This window comes from Cornus florida, unplaced genomic scaffold, assembly GCF_030987335.1.
Source record: "Cornus florida cultivar Cherokee Brave unplaced genomic scaffold, ASM3098733v1 CherokeeBrave_3.0.0_Hap2_Chr06, whole genome shotgun sequence".
In the NCBI taxonomy this organism is placed as follows: Eukaryota; Viridiplantae; Streptophyta; class Magnoliopsida; order Cornales; family Cornaceae; genus Cornus; species Cornus florida.
Genome location: NW_026775576.1, coordinates 30352557 through 30371849, shown reverse-complemented (window position 1 = coordinate 30371849; position 19293 = coordinate 30352557). Strand labels below are relative to the sequence as shown.

At 36.8% G+C, this 19293-nt stretch overlaps 1 long non-coding RNA gene across 1 annotated transcript in view; it reads left to right on the top strand.

Annotated features, from left to right (window-relative positions):
- The window catches only part of LOC132311265 (uncharacterized), a 41170-nt gene extending 39810 nt beyond the window's left edge, over positions 1-1360 (top strand). Inside the window, exon 3 of the long non-coding RNA XR_009482914.1 lies at positions 1100-1360. This is a non-coding gene — a long non-coding RNA (uncharacterized LOC132311265). The remainder of the gene's footprint in view (positions 1-1099) is intronic.
- Positions 1361-19293: the final 17933 nt, after the last annotated feature.

Here is a 19293-nt window from a genome sequence, read left to right as displayed (position 1 = left end):
AAGGTTATTTGGGATTAACTTGGAATTTAGAGAATTTAACTATTTATGTCTAATTAAATTCTATTTTATTACTCCATGAATTTAATTGCATTTTGGAAGTTTTTTTTATATTTAAATCATGGATTTGGATTTGGTGTATGTTCACTTGATTACTTTTGAGTATTGGATAACATAATGTTACTTTTATATTCATGAGAATATATTTTTCCTTATTGAATATATTGTTACTATGTGTAAGGAATTGCACACTTTGTATTTGACATATTTCATGCCATAGTAGTTGTAGACTTTGAGCATGTAGTGTATATGTTTTCAAAATTTTGGTTGTGCTTAGTAAATGGTTGATATCTTGTATATACATGTTGATATATATACGTTGTTGCACAATTTGTTGATTTTGGAAACTTGGGGATGTCGTTGTTGGCTACGGCTAGGACTTGGTTCTAGTACGGGGAATTGTCCCTCTATATAGTCTAGTGTGCACGTGGGCTAGTAACCCCTAAAGTAACTATATTGTCGGTCTAATCCGGCGTGACGTCCGAGTATCCACTTTATTTTGATTTCGTATTTCATTTCAAGTTGATAACTAGATGATATCGTAACTTGTGGTTCCTTATTTGATTTCCTATTTTGAGATTAAGATGTAACTTTGTGAAAGCATGCTTTGTGCGTTGTATTGGAAGTTCCATTGTCGGTTAAATTGCATTGATATCATAAATTGTATTTTTATGTTCAAATGTAGTTTAGGAATGATCCTATAGATTCATTTTGAACATAGACGTTAGGTGGCGTGACCCACTCTTGTTGTTTTCGTATTTTGGATTTCAAGTCGAAGACTTTGAGAATCTATATCTAGTTGCTTTGTATAACATGTTTCCATGTTGTTTGAATTGCGTGAACAATGTGACTATGCTAGAAATGATCTAGGTAGCATAGGATGATCCCTGAGTCTCACTTGACATTGACGTTAGGTGGCATGAGCCCCTTTAACATGTTTCACCCTAAGGTGATAAAACTGTAAAACGCTAGGTCGATGCATGCTCATCTCCTACGAGTAGCTTTATGTTACTCACCCCTACGTTACTGGGGTATATTTCAGGTACAGGACTCAAGCCTTGAAGATTTCATTGCCTTGGATCGTTTGGTAGCTTTATGTATTAAACTTGTATTCTTTGATTCTACGTATGTTAAGTGTACATAAGTACACTCCTTTTAATGCATTAGACATGTAAGACATGAGGCCCAAGGCCAAGCAAGTTTATATTTGCACTTGTATTCAATTGATGCCATATTTTGCTTGAAAATGTATTTTTATCAACTATGGAGGCTTTGTATGCTAAAACTTGTTAATGGAATGTAAAGAGGCTTTAGGCCATGTTGGTACATCTATTTTATCTTATTGCTTGCACTTGCATACTCACTTTGGCAAATAACACCATCCTTGATGAAACAAAAACTCTAAGTAGCATTTTTAGGGAGTTTTACCCTATTCTGTTCCAGGGGCATTTTGGATATTTGCCAATGCATTTTTTTTTCATATTTCTTCGTGATTCATGTAGAAAACTCAATTTTGAGGGGGGTTTCTTTTTTGTGTTTTTCCAGAAAATTCCATCTTGGCCCTCAAATATCCATATTTGTCTGAAAAATCCTTGCTGCCAGGTTTTGCAGATTTTTAGTGCAAATGTACTTTGTACTATTCATCGACTTTTTTTTGAAAAGTGTGACGACCGATACGAAACTTCCGGGGGGTCTTGTGGGTGTATTTTAAGATTTCATTTTCAATTTAGGCAATTTAAAAACCTCTCGAAGCCCTATTTCCTTTCTTTGGGCAGCAGCTCGGAGAAATTTTTACCCCCTTGACCAGATTTTCTTGGGGGCATTCTGGGCATTTTACAATACATTTTTTTTTTTGTTTCCGTTTAAGGGCGGGGTAGGAAACTTGATTTTAGGGGGGGTTTCTTCTTTGATTTTTTCTAGAAAAGTCCGTTTAGATGCTCGTTTTTACTCTCAGTTGCAGCAGTAGTGGGTTGACGGCACTGCAACTGTCACGGCCTTCGTCGGGCCGCCGCGACGTCGATTTTGTTTTTGACCTTTCTCCCACATCCAGACTCTAAATCAAGTGAATTTTTTTTTTAAATTGATTAATTTTTCATTGTCTATCCAATGGTGTGCTCGGTTGCACCCTGATATTTCTAGATAATTACCGATTTACCCCTTTTAGCTTTATTGCTCGTTTTTCTTTGTTTTGTCGTTTCTTTTTCGTCCGGAATCCGAATAATAAAATTCTTGAGTCCATCATGATTAGTTTTTCATTGTCTTCCCAGTGGTGTGCTCGATAGCACTTGAATCCACTTTTTTTACAAAATGACCATTTTGCCCTTAGGTTCCTTTTTGTCCGTTTTTAAAACGACACTTCCGCATTTGTTTTCCTTGGGTTCCATGACCTCATTAAGGGTCACATTGGTGTCTTAGAGACGCATTGTATCTCTAGAGACCGTTGTTTCACCTTTCGCTTTCGCATTTCGGATCCGTTATCGGGTCATCTTTTGGTTATCACTGACGCACCGGGTTTACAAAACTTGGGCCGTCACAAGTGGTATCAGAGCTCCTAGGTTTGAATACCTTGGGATGACGGGTTTTGGGTGCGTATCACAATTCTGTTGCTTTGTTTTACGTGCTTATATGCTTCATGGTAACATATTTTGGTTTGATAACATGTTTAGGTGCTTATGTGCTATACGTGGTATACTATTTGGTTAACTTGTTTCGATTCCAATATAAAGAGCATGAAATGTGATGTATGCTAGATTAGATTCGCATATACATAACTGTGTTGCATATTTGGTATGACACGGGATTGGTCATTGAGGCACGAGTTGAGGTTGATGATGATTGTAGTCACGGTTGTATTGTAGTTTAGGTTGTTGTTGACCTAGAGTCGGTTTTGAGGTAGGTGGAGAGACAACTTTTGTTTAGGCTCTAGTGGATTTGTTGATTTCAGGCCATGGTTAGGTTTTAGACCTTTTGGGATCCTTTGTTGTTTTGGAAGGTTCTTCTGAGATTGCAATTTTTGTGGGCGGGTACGTTGTGGGCAGGTGTATGACACTGTTATGCTACCGTACTGGCAAGCTACGAGTGCAGTTCGGATGGAATCAGCATTGGGTTTTGTTCCGACAGGTGTAGTCCTTTTGATTGGTAATGATGATGGTTATTTTGGGGATCAGTCGTAGTGATCAATTTAGTTGTCTGATTGTATGGCTAGAGTAGCCATTTCATTTAAGTTCTCCTTACGTGATAACGCTTTTGGGATCAAGTCGATTGATTGATGTTTTGGGTAGAGAGAGCATTGCATTGTTAGTGTCACTTGTGGTGTCACCTTTAGATTTAGAGATGGATTGTTGGAGTCTTACCATTGTGGTAAGGGCTCACGTTTGTTTTGAGAAAGGTTGTTGTTGCGTTGGTTTTTGGAGACAGTTTTGGCTAGGGCCGATCATTCCTTCTACCTAGATCCTCTAGACACTCTAGGACACGATGTCCAAAGGGTTCATTGTTGCATCACTTTTGTTTTCTACAGTTTCATTTACTACCATGTTAGTTGTATGATTTATGTTATTGCGATGCATGAGTAGGTCGAGGTCTATTCACATTTGCTTTCTTGTTATGTGGCTTTAGCATGCCTTCTTTATATACTTAGAGATGCCATGTTGTTACTGCATTTTTGTGAGATGACTTTTGTGCTTATGTGGAGACGTGCCACATGTACCTTTGGTTTTATCTATGTGAGTAGATTTATTTATTTAGTAGTTGTATTCCTTATCATATGCATGACTTTCGTGTTTGATTCTTCTTTCTGTTTCCCTCAGTCGTACGTAGTGTGTCCGATTTTGTTGTGAGATTCCTTGTAGAGGAGTTGTTATATTTGTTTGGTCTTGAGCTGTCCATTTCTTTAAGGTGGGAAGTGGGAGAATGGGATTCCTCTTCTTTCTTGGTTTGTGGTTGGGACTTCACAAGGAGTGAGTCTCTTCTCTTCGTTGCCTTGTGCGCAGTTTTGGGGTTGGTTGGTCCGTGAGGATCATCGTTGTCATTTTGAGTCTTTAGCGAGGATTTGATGGATTTTGGTCGACTTACTTTCATGCAGGGGGTGAAGTCTTTGACCTTATTGTCATTCATTTCAGAGGTGGAGTCGTGGTGTTATCCTTCTTAGGACTGGTGGTTTCCTTTCCTTCGTGTCTTTCCTTGGGGAGTTTTGCCATGGTTGTTGAAGGAGTTGTGGTGCTCAGAGTGAGTTGATTGGTGTGAGATCATTTTATGGGGACTTGCTTCCATATCATTTAGGATTTATTTAATTCATGAGGTGAACTCGCTACTCTTTTGAGAATGTCCTTTGGAGACTTGTTTTGTTTTTTTGGAGACCTAGATGTGGTTGACCCTTAGGAGAAGTTTTGAAAGATCGCCGTTGGATTTGGCTTGTTTATGGAGTTTTCTCGTCCTAGTTATGGTTAGGCATAGTTTTGAGGAATTGTAGTTCCAGTGATTAATTGTGAATTGAAATTAAAGGATTTTGATTTAGCTTGGCGATGCCAAGCACGGTTTTGAGAGATTCGTTTTGTGACCTTGGTTGTCAAGACTTGATGTGTGTACCACTTAGTGGACTTGTATTTCGAGGATTTGGTCATCCGTAGTAGGGATTTTGATTTTAGTGTGGTTTCGTAGTTGATCTGTTTCAGGATGATATCTGGGATTTCGGAGATGATGTTTTGCTTGTTAGACTTTGGACTCTTGATTGAGGATGTTAATAGGAGTATTTTGAGGCGTTGGAGTTGTTGGTTTTGTTGTATTGAGAACTTAGGACCTTAAGCTTAGTGGTGCCTATGACATTGTTGTCAGAGTTTTGGGATTAGGTACCCCAACTCTTACAAGATGCCTGGTTCCCGTAGTGCTTTTGGTAATGATGATTCACGACATTGATGTCATTTGTATCGAGAGGTTTCATGGGTAGACCTAATGGGGGGCAGGTTATGAATTAGTGCCTTATACTGTCATGCTACCTTACTGATGAGTAAGTGTGGGCAGGTTCTGGTCGCTATTCGTACTGCCACGTTGTCCTTTTTGGGTTGTTTTTGGATCGGTATGATGGTTCATCAGGAGAAATGCTTACGGTTGTTGCCTTCCGTTCCTTTGTCTGGTGTTGGGTTCTGTGAGTGACCTTTGACTTGTCGTGTGGCCGTGCGATCATTTTTCTGTTGAGAGGTTGTCCAGTCGTAAGCACGTGGGTGCAAATATCATTGGCTTGAGCGTTGTCATTCAGCCTTGGGGTTGTTTTCGTTGCATGTTGTTTGGGGTACTCGGAGATGTACTCCGTAGTTATCCTAGTTTTGCCTTTTGTTTTGTTGGGGCTAGATTTTGGGGACGAAATCCCTTTAAGGTGGGAAGGTTGTAATGACCTGGTTATTTTCTTCCTTTTCCCTTTTTCCTCGAATTTTGTGGATAAATTTTTTTCCGTTGTCTTTTCTTTTCTGTGGATGGTTTTTCGCCGCTTAGTGTCATCTCGAGTGCTCAGAATTGGTTTCTGAAACTCTTTCATGTGAATTAGCAACTTCCTTTGAGGACCGAGTCATTTTCGTATTTTTCGTTTTTGGACACTATGCGCTATTTCGTCTTTTCCCGATTCTGACATTTTCCCTATTTCGTCTTATCTCCGTTTGTCAGTTTTTGGCACAACCTCACTTCTTGTGCTCGGAGTTGGTTTTTGACTTCACGTATCCTTATCGTGAGTAGTTTCCACGAAATACGTATCTTTACTTTTGCAAGAAAGTACTCTGGTTGCTCCCGGTGCCCATAGGGGCATGGATGCATAAATCTTTGGAATTAAATTCATTTCTTGGGGTGTTTTTCATAAATATCTTTTGAAGATATTTTATTTCAGGGGCATCTAAGAAAATATCTTTTGGAAGATATTTTCATTCTGGGGCAGTTTCGCAGTTAACCCTTTTTGTAGGGGAAATTGTGCAATTAACGAAAGTTATTGCAAAAGGTCTCGTCTGGATCCTGAACCCTCGTACGGGATTCATTTTCACTTTTTGTTGGCTTGTAAATTCATAGAATTCCGTTCTGGTCGTTTTTCTCCAGTTTCAGAGTTTTTGGACCCAATTGTCGCCGAACTTGTTCGGGGCATAACTTTCTGCTCGGGACTCAGTTTTTGACGCTATTTCTTCCATTGTTCATATTTTCTCATTTTGAATCTTTTTCATTGATAGAGTTTTTCCGTTTGAGCGCGTCTGCTCAAAATCCACTTTTCCGGACCCGGCGGGACCCTTTCGGGGCACTTTTTGTGATTTACTATAAATAGGTGCCTTAAAGAAGAAAAATCAGATTTTCTTCTTCTTTCCCCTCTCCTTGCACGACCAAAGGCAGCCATGGATGCCCATAGAGCTGCCATTTTCTCTCTCCTCCTTTAACATACTTTTCCTAAGTGAAAATCCTTCGGCCTTTGCATTTGTTGCTCGCCTCGTCGTGTTCTATCATTACCCCTTATTAGAAACCATTTCTGACCAAATTTTGAGTTTGGGATTTAGGCCAAGTTTGGATTTTCATGGGGCTTCTTGGAGATTCATATAGATCGTGTTGTCCCCGACAAAACCTAGGAGTTTCGTCGGATTCAGAGCCGTTTCGTTTTGATGGCTTTTGAGATTTTCATCTCAAATTGGGGTAGGGGGTGTCATAGGATTATATTTGTGTTGTATTGATGATTATATATGCTTATACAACTTGTATGCATGTTTTGTATAAATCTTGGAATTTAATTTTAATTAATTTCTTTGTAAAGAATTGAATGCTCAAGGATATGTATGATTTGGAATTGAATTGTAACATACTAGGAAATTATGCTTGGATATGTTGGTTAACATATATTAAATTTGGCTCATTTGATTAAGAATTACAACTTTTATTTAATATTTATCTTTAGTGAAAGTTTAATTCACATGGTTGTATCAAGTATGAAATCAAGTTGTAATGTGGTATTTAAATAGGCCTTGGCATGTTCTCTAACATAGATTAAATTGAGGGCATTTGGAATTGTTTAAAAATTTAGCGGAAATTAATTAATTAGCTTGATTAATTTTGTTTTAAGTGCTTCAATCACTTAAATTGTCATTTGATGTGATATATGTGATGACCATGACATATCCTTCAATATATATTAAATTAAGGTTATTTTGGATTAATTTGGAATTTAGAGAATTTAACTATTTATGGCTAATTAAATTCTATTTTATTACTCTATGGATTTAATTGCATTTTGGAAGTTGTTTTTATATTTAAATCATGGATTTGGATTTGGTGTATGTTCACTTGATTACTTTTGAGTATTGGATAACATAATGTTACTTTTATATTCATGAGAATATATTTTTCCTTATTGAATATATTGTTACTATGTGTAAGGAATTGCACACTTTGTATTTGACATATTTCATGCCATAGTAGTTGTAGACTTTGAGCATGTAGTGTATATGTTTCCAAAATTTGGGTTGTGCTTAGTAAATGGTTGATATCTTGTATATACATGTTGATATATATACGTTGTTGCACAATTTGTTGATTTTGGAAACTTGGGGATGTCGTTGTTGGCTACAGCTAGGACTTGGTTCTAGTACGGGGGATTGTCCTTCTATATAGTCTAGTGCGCACATAGGGAGGTTACCCATGGGCTAGTAACCCTAAAGTAACTATGTTGTCGGTCTAATCTGGCGTGACGTCCGAGTATCCACTTTGTTTGATTTCGTATTTCATTTCAAGTTGATAGCTAGATGATATCGTAACTTGTGGTTCCTTATTTGATTTCCTATTTTGAGCTTAAGATGTAACTTTGTGAAAGCATGCTTTGTGCGTTGTATTGGAAGTTTCATTGTCGGTTAAATTGCATTGATATCATAAATTGTATTTTTATGTTCAAATGTAGTTTAGGAATGATCCTATAGATTCATTTTGAACATAGACGTTAGGTGGCATGGCCCACTCTTGTTGTTTTCGTATTTTGGATTTCAAGTCGAAGACTTTGAGAATCTATATCTAGTTGCTTTGTATAATATGTTTCCATGTTGTTTGAATTGCGTGAATAATGTGACTATGCTAGAAATGATCTAGGTAGCATAGGATGATCCCTGAGTCTCACTTGACATAGACGTTAGGTGGCATGTGCCCCTTTAACATGTTTCACCCTAAGGTGATAAAACTGTAAAACGCTAGATCGATGCATGCTCATCTCCTACGAGTAGCTTTATGTTACTCACCTTACGTTACTGGGGTATATTTCAGGTACAGGACTCAAGCCTTGAAGATTTCATTGCCTTGGATCGTTTGGTAGCTTTATGTATCAAACTTGTATTCTTTGATTCTGCGTATGTTAAGTGTACATAAGTGCACTCCTTTTAATGCATTTGACATGTAAGACATTAGGCCAAGGGCCAAGCAAGTTTATATTTGCACTTGTATTCAATTGGTGTCATATTTTGCTTGCAAATGTATTTTTATCAACTATGGAGGCTTTGTATACTAAAACTTGTTAATGGAATGTAAAGAGGCTTTGGGCCATGTTGGTACATCTATTTTATCTTATTTCATGCACTTGCATACTCACTTTGGCAAACAACACCATCCTTGATGAAACAAAAACTCTAAGTAGCATTTTTAGGGAGTTTTACCCTATTCTGTTCCAGGGGCATTTCAGGTATTTAACAATTCATTTTTTTCATTTTTCCTCGTGAGTCACGTAGAAAACTCAATTTTGAGGGGGGTTTCTTTTTTTGTGTTTTTCCAGAAAATTCCATCTTGGCCCTCAAAAATCCATATTTGTCCGAAAAATCCTTGCTGCCAGGTTTTGCAGATTTTTAGTGCAAATGTACTTGGTACTATTCATCGACTTTTTTTTGAAAAGTGTGATGACTGATCTGAAACTTCCGAGGGTCTTGTAGGTGTATTTTAAGATTGCATTTTCAATTTAGGCAATTTAAAAACCTCCCGAAGCCCTATTTCCTTTCTTTGGGCAGCAGCTCGGAGAAATTTTTACCCCCTTGACCATATTTTCTTGGGGGCATTCTTGGCATTTGACAATGTATTTTTTTTGTTTCCGTCCTCGTTTTGGGTAGGAAACTTGATTTTAGGGGGGGTTTTTTCTTTGATTTTTTCCAGAAAAGTCCGTTTAGATGCCCTTTTTTACTCTTAGTTGCAGCAGTAGTGGGTTGACGGCACTATAGTTGTCACGGCCTTCGTCGGGCCGCCGCGACGTCGATTTTGTTTTTGACCTTTCTCCCTCATCCGAACTCCAAATCAAGTGAATTTCTTTTTTTTTTTTTTAAATTGATTAATTTTTCATTGTCTATCCAACGGTGTGCTCGGTTGCACACAGATATTTCTGGATAATTTCCAGTTTACCCCTTTTAGCTTTATTGCTCGTTTTTCTTTGTTTTGTCGTTTCTCCTTCGTCCGGAATCCGAATAATAAAATTCTTGAGTCCATCATGATTAGTTTTTCATTGTCTTCCCAGTGGTGTGCTTGATAGCACTTGAATCCACTTTTTTACAAAATGACCATTTTGCCCGTAGGTTCCTTTTTGTCCATTTTTGAAACGACACTTCCGCATTTGTTTTCCTTTGGGTTCCATGACCTCATTGAGGGTCACATTGGTGTCTTAGAGACTCATTGTATCTCTATAGACCGTTGTTTTACCTTTCGCTTTCGCATTTCGGATCCGTTATCGGGTCATCTTTTGGTCATCACTGATGCACCGGGTTTACAAAACTTGGGCCGTCACAATGATAGGAGCAGATTTCAAGGACAACAGTCTTGGAAGAAGCACAAGGGCAATTCTGATGGTCAAAGAGATGTGGCTTCTACACAGAGACAGCAGAATGGGGTAATACCGATAGGACAGGGTCAGCCTTAAGGGAACCAGCAAAAGAAGTAATTTGGCATCTTCAGGGGTAATTTCTATAATTATGGAGAGTTTGGACACACATCCAGGCAGTGTTCCAAGACTATGTAGGGACAATAGGTGTAGCAGGAATAGAGGGTACCATTTCCTTTCCCTATTCCATAGATTCCACGTATTCAGGGGAAGACATTCCTAGCTTTATCGGTGCCGCCACTACCACAGGGACAGGCACCGCTGCAGTTGAATTATGGCAGGGTGTATAATCACATGCCACAAGACGTTCAGGAACCTCAGGCTATTGAGGGTATGTTTCTTGTACACGGTAGATATGGTCGTGTTTTGTTTGATATGGGTGCTACACATTCATTCGTGTCTAGTTCTTTTGTTGCATTATCTAGGATGACTGCGTGATTATGTGACTAACCTCATAGCATAACTACACCTATAGGTGATACTCCTATTTTGCGTCAGAGTGATGGGTCCGTGACACTAGATATTAGTAAATATAGATTTTTAGCCAATCTATTGGTCCTGGATATGTATTCTTATGATGTGATACTTGGGATAAATTGGTTATCTCACTACTATGCCTAGGTTAATTATCATGATAGGTCTATTATGTTTGCTATACTAGGTCAGGATATGTATGTCATTGCTATGCTACGTTCTAACGGGGGATCTAGCACACATTTATTGTTTGTTGAAGAGGAGTCTGATGAGGAGATTACTATAGCATTGGATAGTATACCAATTGTACAGGAATTCCCAGACATATTCCAAGAGATTCCAGGGTTGCCATCGAGTCGAGAGATAGACTTTGTGATAGACTTAGCCCCAGGCACTGCACTTATTTCTAAGGCACCATACAAGATAGCATCGATGGAGATGCGAGAGCTGAAGGATCAAATTCAGTAATTACTTAGTCAGGGCTTCATTCGCAGGAGTACTTCGCCTTGGGGAGTGCCATTTTTGTTTATAAAGAAGAAGTATGGTTCACTACGCTTGTGTACAGATTACAGGGAGTTGAACAAGGTTACTATTCGTAACAAGTACCCTTTGACCAGGATCGACGATCTTTTTTGATCAGTTCAGGGGAGCTACTTATTTCTCCAAGATTGATTTACGATTTTGCTATCATCAACTTCGAGTTAGGGAGCAAGATATTCCTAATATAACATTTCTTACTAGATATGAATCTTATGGGTTTCAAATCATGCCTTTTGGGTTGACTAATGTGCCAACTGTCTTTATGGACCCGATGAATAGGGTTTGTAGGGCTTATTTTGATCAGTTTGTCATTATATTCATTGTTGATATTTTAGTCTATTCTAAGTTAGAGGATGATCATGCTAGACATCTTCGCACAGTGTTGCAGACGCTTCCTGAGCACCAGTTGTATGCTAAACTTGAGAAGTGTGAGTTTTGGCAGCGAGAAGTGAAGTTTCTAGGTTACGTAGTGTTAAAGAAAGGGATAGCGGTGGATCCAGCTAAGGTCTCAACTATTTTAAAATGGGGACAACCTACCTCACCTACAGGGATTCACAGCTTTCTAGGATTGGCAGGATATTATCGTAGATTCATTCAGGGGTTCTTGAAGATAGCAAAACCGTGTGGGCTCAGGCCCAAAATAGACAATATCATACTATGTGGTGGAATGAGTTGTTACATGGGACCACTCACTCATCTGACTAAGAAGGGTGTACCGTTTGTGTGGGATGAACATTTTTAGATTACATTTGACAAGTTGAAGAACAAGTTGACTTTTGCACCTGTTCTATAAACACCACAGAGCGGGATAGAGTATTTTGTCTACATAGATGCTTCTTTGCAGGGTTTGGGATATGTTTTGATGTAGGAGGAACGACCAGTTTCTTATGGGGTCTTGTAAACTTAAGCTGCATGAGCTTAATTATCCGACTCATGATCCAGAATTGGTAGCCATGGTTTTTGCTATACTCATTTGGAGGAACTATCTGTTGGGAGAGTCCTTCAGATTATTTAATGACCACAAGAGTTTGTAGTATCTATTCACGCAGAGGGAGCTAATTATGAGACATCACCGGTGGTTGGAATTTGTGAAAGATTACCATTTCTCTATATAATACCACTCAAGGAAAACGAATGTAGTGGAAAATTAACTCAGTCACCGACCTTGTGCCAATCTTTCTGCAATGTTTGCTACTAGATGGGATGCTTTGAAGACTATTGACGAGTTGTCTGATACTTTTGTGGCATGCATAGTAATTATGATATGTTTAGTTTATTACCACTCGCAATAGCATGAATCTTTGCAGGATAGTACTATATATAGGGTGTCGATCCCACAGGGAGATGAGTGTTCTTTGCTTTGTTTTTAACTAATCAAACTTATTCCTTGGTTTACAGGTAACTGGTTGAATTGATTTGATTGATTGGTTGTCATGAATATAAAATAAAATTAAACTGAATTTAAAATAAAGTGATTAGAGAGAGAAAAGTTTTAGGGCTTTGACTTCACCACAACCTTCATACCATGGTTAACTATTTAACTCTGGGGATTTAACAATTTTATATTTCAAATGAATTGAACGCAATAACATTCGTTCAATTCAGTTTTTAAAGAAAGATGTTTTATAAATTGCAGTTAACTATAACCTGTCTACGGTTAGCATGGATTATCCACCTTCCTACTTTAACTGTAATGACTCGGTCTTTTTTCTCCTTTTCCTTTTTCTGTGATTTTCTTTTTTCGTCTTTTCCCTATTTCGTCTTTTTCCAGTTTATCATTTTTCCTTGCATAAACTCACTTGTTGTGCTCAGATTTGATTCCAGTTTTGCATGCATCCATGATATTTGATTTCCAAGATATTGGTATTTTTACTTTTGTAGAAAAGCATGCTAGTTGCTTACTTTTTTCATAAAGGGGATGGATGCATACTTTATTGTAATTAATCTTGATTTTTGGGATTTTAGTGTAATTATGTAAAATAATTATTTTTCATTTTAGGGACCTTTTTGCAATTTAATTTGGAAGATATTTTGAAAAAGGACTATTTTGCAATTTTTGGAAAATATGACAAGTGTCATATTCTCATGGAGGCACTTGTTGGCATTGGGGTGGAGTGACTTGGGAGCATAATCTATTGACATTTGGAGGGTGGAGATTCACCCACTTGTTGGCCTAGGATTGGAGCACTTGTTGGCTTAGATGGTTGATAAGTGTCGGCTTAAGATTAAGCCTAGGAAGGAGCCATTGATTTGTGACAAGTGTAAGCTCACCATTTAGTCTTACATTGTGTGTGTGTGAGAGGTAGCGTAAGAACATAGTGAGTGGAGGATTTCTAGACCTTCCACTCACCATTTTCACTTGATCCTTTTCATTTTTGTTCTTCAAGAACCCTAACCTAGCCACCATTGGAGAAAAGCTTAGTTGGTAGCTTTCTTTTTCATTTTGGCCTCCTTCCACTCACTTTAGACTTAAAACCTTGGGAGACAAAAGTTTCCCCTCACTTTCCTCTTCATTAACCCTAAACTTGTTTTCCATTTTGAGCTTGGTAGCTTGGATTATAGAGATTTAATTCTCTATTGAGATAGGGGTGGTAGTATGTTTATATTCTAAGTGTTTTATAATCCTTTGGGGTTTAATATATATTGTGTACATGCTTTTAGAATTGTAGTATTGCATACTATAGGAAATCCTTACGATTGACTTAGGATTTATTGATTTAAGTATGTATATTGTGTATGTATCTTGAGTAGGATTATTAATGTTGTATAGAACTCTTATTGATTTGAATTAGTATACTATTGTGATGTTAATCATACATTCTAGTAAATTACTATTGGTAATTGTAATTATTTTAGAAGCTTAATACTATAATGTTATAATCTAGTATATAAAACTTATTGTTGAGGCATGGTTTAAATTGATAAGTTGGTGATATTATTTTGCACATTATATCATGATGAGTACTTGTCATTTATTATGCCATTCTAGACTTGGAAGCCCTAAAACATGGTTTGTGCAGTTTCAAAGTACTTGTGCATGGAAGGTGGTGTATATGCCTTAATAATTATGTATGAGTTTTGGTTGCTATATTTTGGATTATCTTGGAACATTGTTACAAGTGACATGGGTAGATTTTGGCTCTAGTGCGGGAGGTATGAGTTCTCCCCATTTATAGTGCGCACTAGGGTGGTATTCCCAGCGGGGTAATGCCCGGAATAACCGTTTAGGTTTTGGCTTTATCCGAGATTTGATGTCCAAGTATTCCACTAATTGATTTCGCATTCTTTTCCAAATTGACAACCAATGTTTAATTGTGACTTATGATTTTGGTTATTGGCGAATTTATGTTGTTAAGTACATTGATATTGTTATTATGTTATGATGAAATCATTGCATTAGCTTAAGGTGATCCCTTAGAATACCTTGAACATAGACGTTAAGTGGAATGTTCCCTTGTATTCGTCTATATTAATCTTGCAATGATATTGAAACTTTAGGGTATATGCATATGCTTCTTCCTACGAGTAACTTGATTACTCACCCTAGTGGTTTGGGTTGTTTTACAGGTAAGGAGACTATGTTCTTAGATGCTCATCATCCTTAGAGGCTCATGAGCCATTTTAAGCATTTTTGTATATAGACATGTACTTGTTTAGCATGCTTTACTTTTGGATAACATATATTTTGTATACCATGGGTGTATGGTATTTTAGAAGCTAATGTAGCTACTTTGAAATATAATGATACTTAAGTATTTACTTTCGGCATTATAAGCATGTAAGCAATGAGGCCAAGGGCCAATCATGTTTATTTTAGCACTTGTGTTCATTTGGTACCAGCTTTTGTTACAAAAATGTATTTTATCCAACTTTAGGGATTTGACATGTGAAATCTTTATAATTAACATGTATAAGGCCATAAGTTGTTGTAATACATCCATTCATTCATTTTAAGGTTGTTGACACGTTTACATACTCAAATTTCATTGAAAAATCAGTTTTAAACTTTCATTTTGAACCAATTCATTAGGGGATTTGAAGCATGGGTTAAACCTCAACACATTGGGCATGTAGTAGGTCTTACAACAGGTTTTCTAGGTGTTTCGATCGAACGAAACTCCATTTCGGTCGACCGATGGCTTTTAGAAGCTTCAATGCACAGTAAATCATCAATTCCATTAGCCTTTTTCACTATTTAGGACCATTTTGGTCGATTGATGGCCTATTTTGGTTGACCAATGGTCTATTTCGGTCAACCGAAATAGCCCTCATGCACCTATCTTCCAGGATTTGTTTCAGCACTAAAGTTCCAACTTCAAAGGGTCATAACTCATTCATTTCTAACCCAAATGGGGTGATTCTTGAGCCTAAACTCAATCATTTTGAGTCAGATTTCCAATGGTAGCTATGTTATTCTCAAATTCCAATCATAGTGGGAGTTATTCATATTTTAGTGAGGTAGTGTCAGTGTTTGCTTAAACCGAGAAAGGGCAATTTTGAGGGATTCTTGTCTAAAGTTCTTAGAACCTTTTGGAATGTTGTGAAATGATTAGATTAGGTTGTATTCACCTTATTTGACTTATTTAGAGTCAATTTTATCCTTTTAATTGTGAATTGACCATTTTGCCCTAAATTAACGGATTTAGCCCGTTTTGAGTCCAGTTTCCTCTTTCGCTCTCCTTAAGTTCCGTGACATCATGAAATGTCACATTGGAGCCTTAGAGATGATTTATATCTCAAGGGACTATGATTTTATCTTTTGCTTCCGCATTTTGGACCCGTTACTGGGTTAACTTTTGGGTCATCACTGACACATCGGGTTGAAAAACTTGGGCCGTCACATTAACTACTTTAACTAATTTTGCAAACAATCCATCTTTTCTAAGCATAGACTATGAAAACATTCATTTATAAAAAATATTGGAACACCATTATATGATCTCCATTCTTATGTCCAGCAGGGCTCTGACAGATATCATCCAATAAGAATGGGGTGAGAATAGTTTACGAACAGTTATATCTAAGAGAAGGTAATAACTTTTCAGAAACTATTTAAAACTTTAAAATCCAATTGAGTTGTCTCAATTGCTCATAATCATGTAATTAGAATTATAATATATTAAAAATATCACAGAGTTAAAAAAAATCAAATCATAGTACTTAGATCGGGTTACGTCAGTGCCCTAAGAGAGGAATTTGCTACTAATGACGATGCATAATATCATCTGTGTTGTTGTCGTCTTGACGTCATAGACGGCACTTCTTTTCTCAAGATCTTCACCTTCTAAGGTTCTGGAAACCCTAAAAGCTGCCACCACAATATCAGCCTTCTGAATAATATGAGAAAAAAGGAACTTTTTCTATCAAGGCCTGTGCCTTCTTTTATAGAAGAAATAAGGCTTTGGTGGGCTTTTTGGTGTTCTGGCCCACCTAGAATAGAATAAGACTTGGAAAAGAATAATCCCCGTAACTTATAAATCTAATCTGTCTTGGAAGGCTCGAGCTTAAGGAATAGAGCTCGAGTTATTGGGCTCAGGCTCGAGCTTTAGGAACAAAGCTCGAGCTTTCTTCAATTATTGCTCGAGCTTCAAGGAATGGTGCTTGATTTTCACTTTTGTACTTAGTCAAATTTCTTCAACTATTTTCCGAAGTATCTTTTCTATCAACACTAAGAATATTTTGGGGTTTTCCTCTTTTAACATTGCTCAATCCAAGTGATACGACCCGAGCGTGTGCACAAAATAACGCACAACACTTTGGTTTTAGAAATGGCATCAAATGGGCATCATACTTTAAATTTATTTAAAAGCCGCTTAACACTTATACCGTCAAGTATGAAGCGAGAATGGATCATTCCTAAGGGATTGGACACATATTGGGATTAAACTTGGTATCAAAGTTAATTAGATTGTAAAAGAGAGAAAAAGAGAGTTTGAGAGAAAAAGATTTTGGTGACATGATTAAGCTAGAGTTCAATTGAAAACATAGAAATAGAAATGACAATGCAAGTAAATTTAACTAAATTAAACTAAGAATCAAAGAGATAGGAAGAGAGTCTTAAGGTTAGGATTCACCACTAAGCTCATGTAATTAACCATTTGCTTTCAATTAATGGGGAAATCATTAGTGTAATCATAGATGTGACAACATTATCATCACAAATCACAATTGTAAGCATAGATTATCAACATCAAGAATGAATTGTCTACCTAATGACAATTAAACTAAAGTATAGAATCCATTTAAGACTACGTCATAACCCACCATACACATTCACAAATGTATCCAATAAGAGCACACATTAATCAAGGGGATAATACTAATTGTAATTAGAAGTATGGATTAACATAATCAATCACAAATTGCCTACTTTACTATAATTAACTAATGACAAGTAAGCTAATTAGTAGAACAACCCATCAAGATTAAGCATTTATCCATCATATTAATTGACAATTGTATCAAATAAGTATCATGCTATGGCCATCACCAAACACAGCTACAAGAAATATCTAGTGTAGAACATAATTCTAAAGTAATCATACATAGACATGCAAATTGCATATCGAATTAATTAAAGAATTAATTTTTAATCATCTAATGAAGAATAAAATCCTTAATTAATCATATATAGACATACAATCAACTTAGAGATTTCAATGGAAGAATTCATAAATACAAGCCCTAATTTGTCAAATCAAGCATGTATATATAAATAAATCACTAGGCCATACATTTAATTACAACATAATAATTTCCCAAGAAAAGAAATACAAAGGTTTAGGTTATATGAACTTAGGGCTCATCCAAGCCTTAAGTGAAGAACTAGCTCATGGAGGAGATGATCATAGTGTCAACAAGGCCAATCCCCATCTTTTGACTCCTTCTTCTTCTTCCTTGAATTTTGTAAAGAGAGAGTGTGTAGATGTTCTTGGTGTTCTTGAGCCTCAACTTTTCCTCTTTTTTTCTAACCCTAATTCTAGAGAAAGGATTATATCTAACCTACTAAAAGAGAGCTAAATTAAAAACTAAAAGAGAACCATTCAAAATGGTTCATTTCTACCTTTAATACCAAGCCTTTGGAGGCCAATAAGTCAGAAAATGAGCCCAAAATAGGCCAAACCTGTAACCAAAAAATGATAAGTGATTGCTGCCAGCGAGCATGGCTACCGGACGCAGATTTTGGCATCCAGATGAATTGCATCGTTGAACTTGCGTCCGGACACAGTGCATTCCTTGTCTTGCATTCGGACGCGTTGTCCCGATGTTCTAGCTTGACTCCAAAAGGCTATAATGGCCCGTTCTTAGCCCTTTTGGACCTTATTGACCTGAAATAGACAAAAACATAAATTAGTACTAAAACGGTTAATTAAAGATAGATGCAAGGATTAAACTACCTTAGCTTAGGTGCTAAAATGTCCAACATTTGAGCACTTATCATACCCCCAAACTTAGATATTGCTAGTCCCTAGCAATAAACTACGCTATGAAATGAAATAAACATCTATACAACTACAAACTAATAAAGCAATAAATAGATAACACCGTTTTCGTAGGGATCACGGTAGCATTTAGCATATGCAACAAGCCTTTTAAACCCCTAGTGGACAAGTGAAGTCTCGTGAGGGTTTCCAGAAATGATATCCACAAATATCAAAGGCTCTTTCTTACTTAAGAAGCAATGACACATATCAAACAAATGTTGAAAGACGACTACCTCAAGTATGGAATTTTCAGCCATTTCTAAGCTATTCTCAACATTTCAACATCATGCAAGCAAATATGGTCCTCCACACATCAAACAAGCTAATCATGCAAATTAAATCGATTCTATCATCCTTTTTTAGTGAACCGACATCAAAATATGTTGCTATCTTAGCAAATCAATGAAATAATCATAGCCTTACCCTCAAACTAGCACACAAATATAATACCAATCATCAAGACATTGAATGAACCTTGTTATTCAATTTATTTGTAGCATGCTCAAGTTGTTTTTCTTTTTCACTTTATTTATTTATTTATTTATTTTATGGGATCTAAGATAAGAGTATAGTGCAATTTAGTGATCTCTTAAACTTTCTAGAAGATTCATTTTAACAAGCGTTAGGTCAATGACTCCCAAACCAGACGACTTTAGGGCAATAGGTGTAAAAACACCCCTAAGGACTTACAAGCTCAAATCAACTAGGCTACATATCAAAACAACTCTCATCCTCTCATTTCCCTACTCCCCACATTGGTGAGAAGCACTCACTTTACTTTTCTTTTACTTCTTTTTCTTTTTCTTTTTCTTTTTCTTTTCTTTCTTTCTCTTTTATCTTTTCCTTTTTCTTTTTGTGAGGGCCCTTCACTTTTCATGCGAGAGTTTG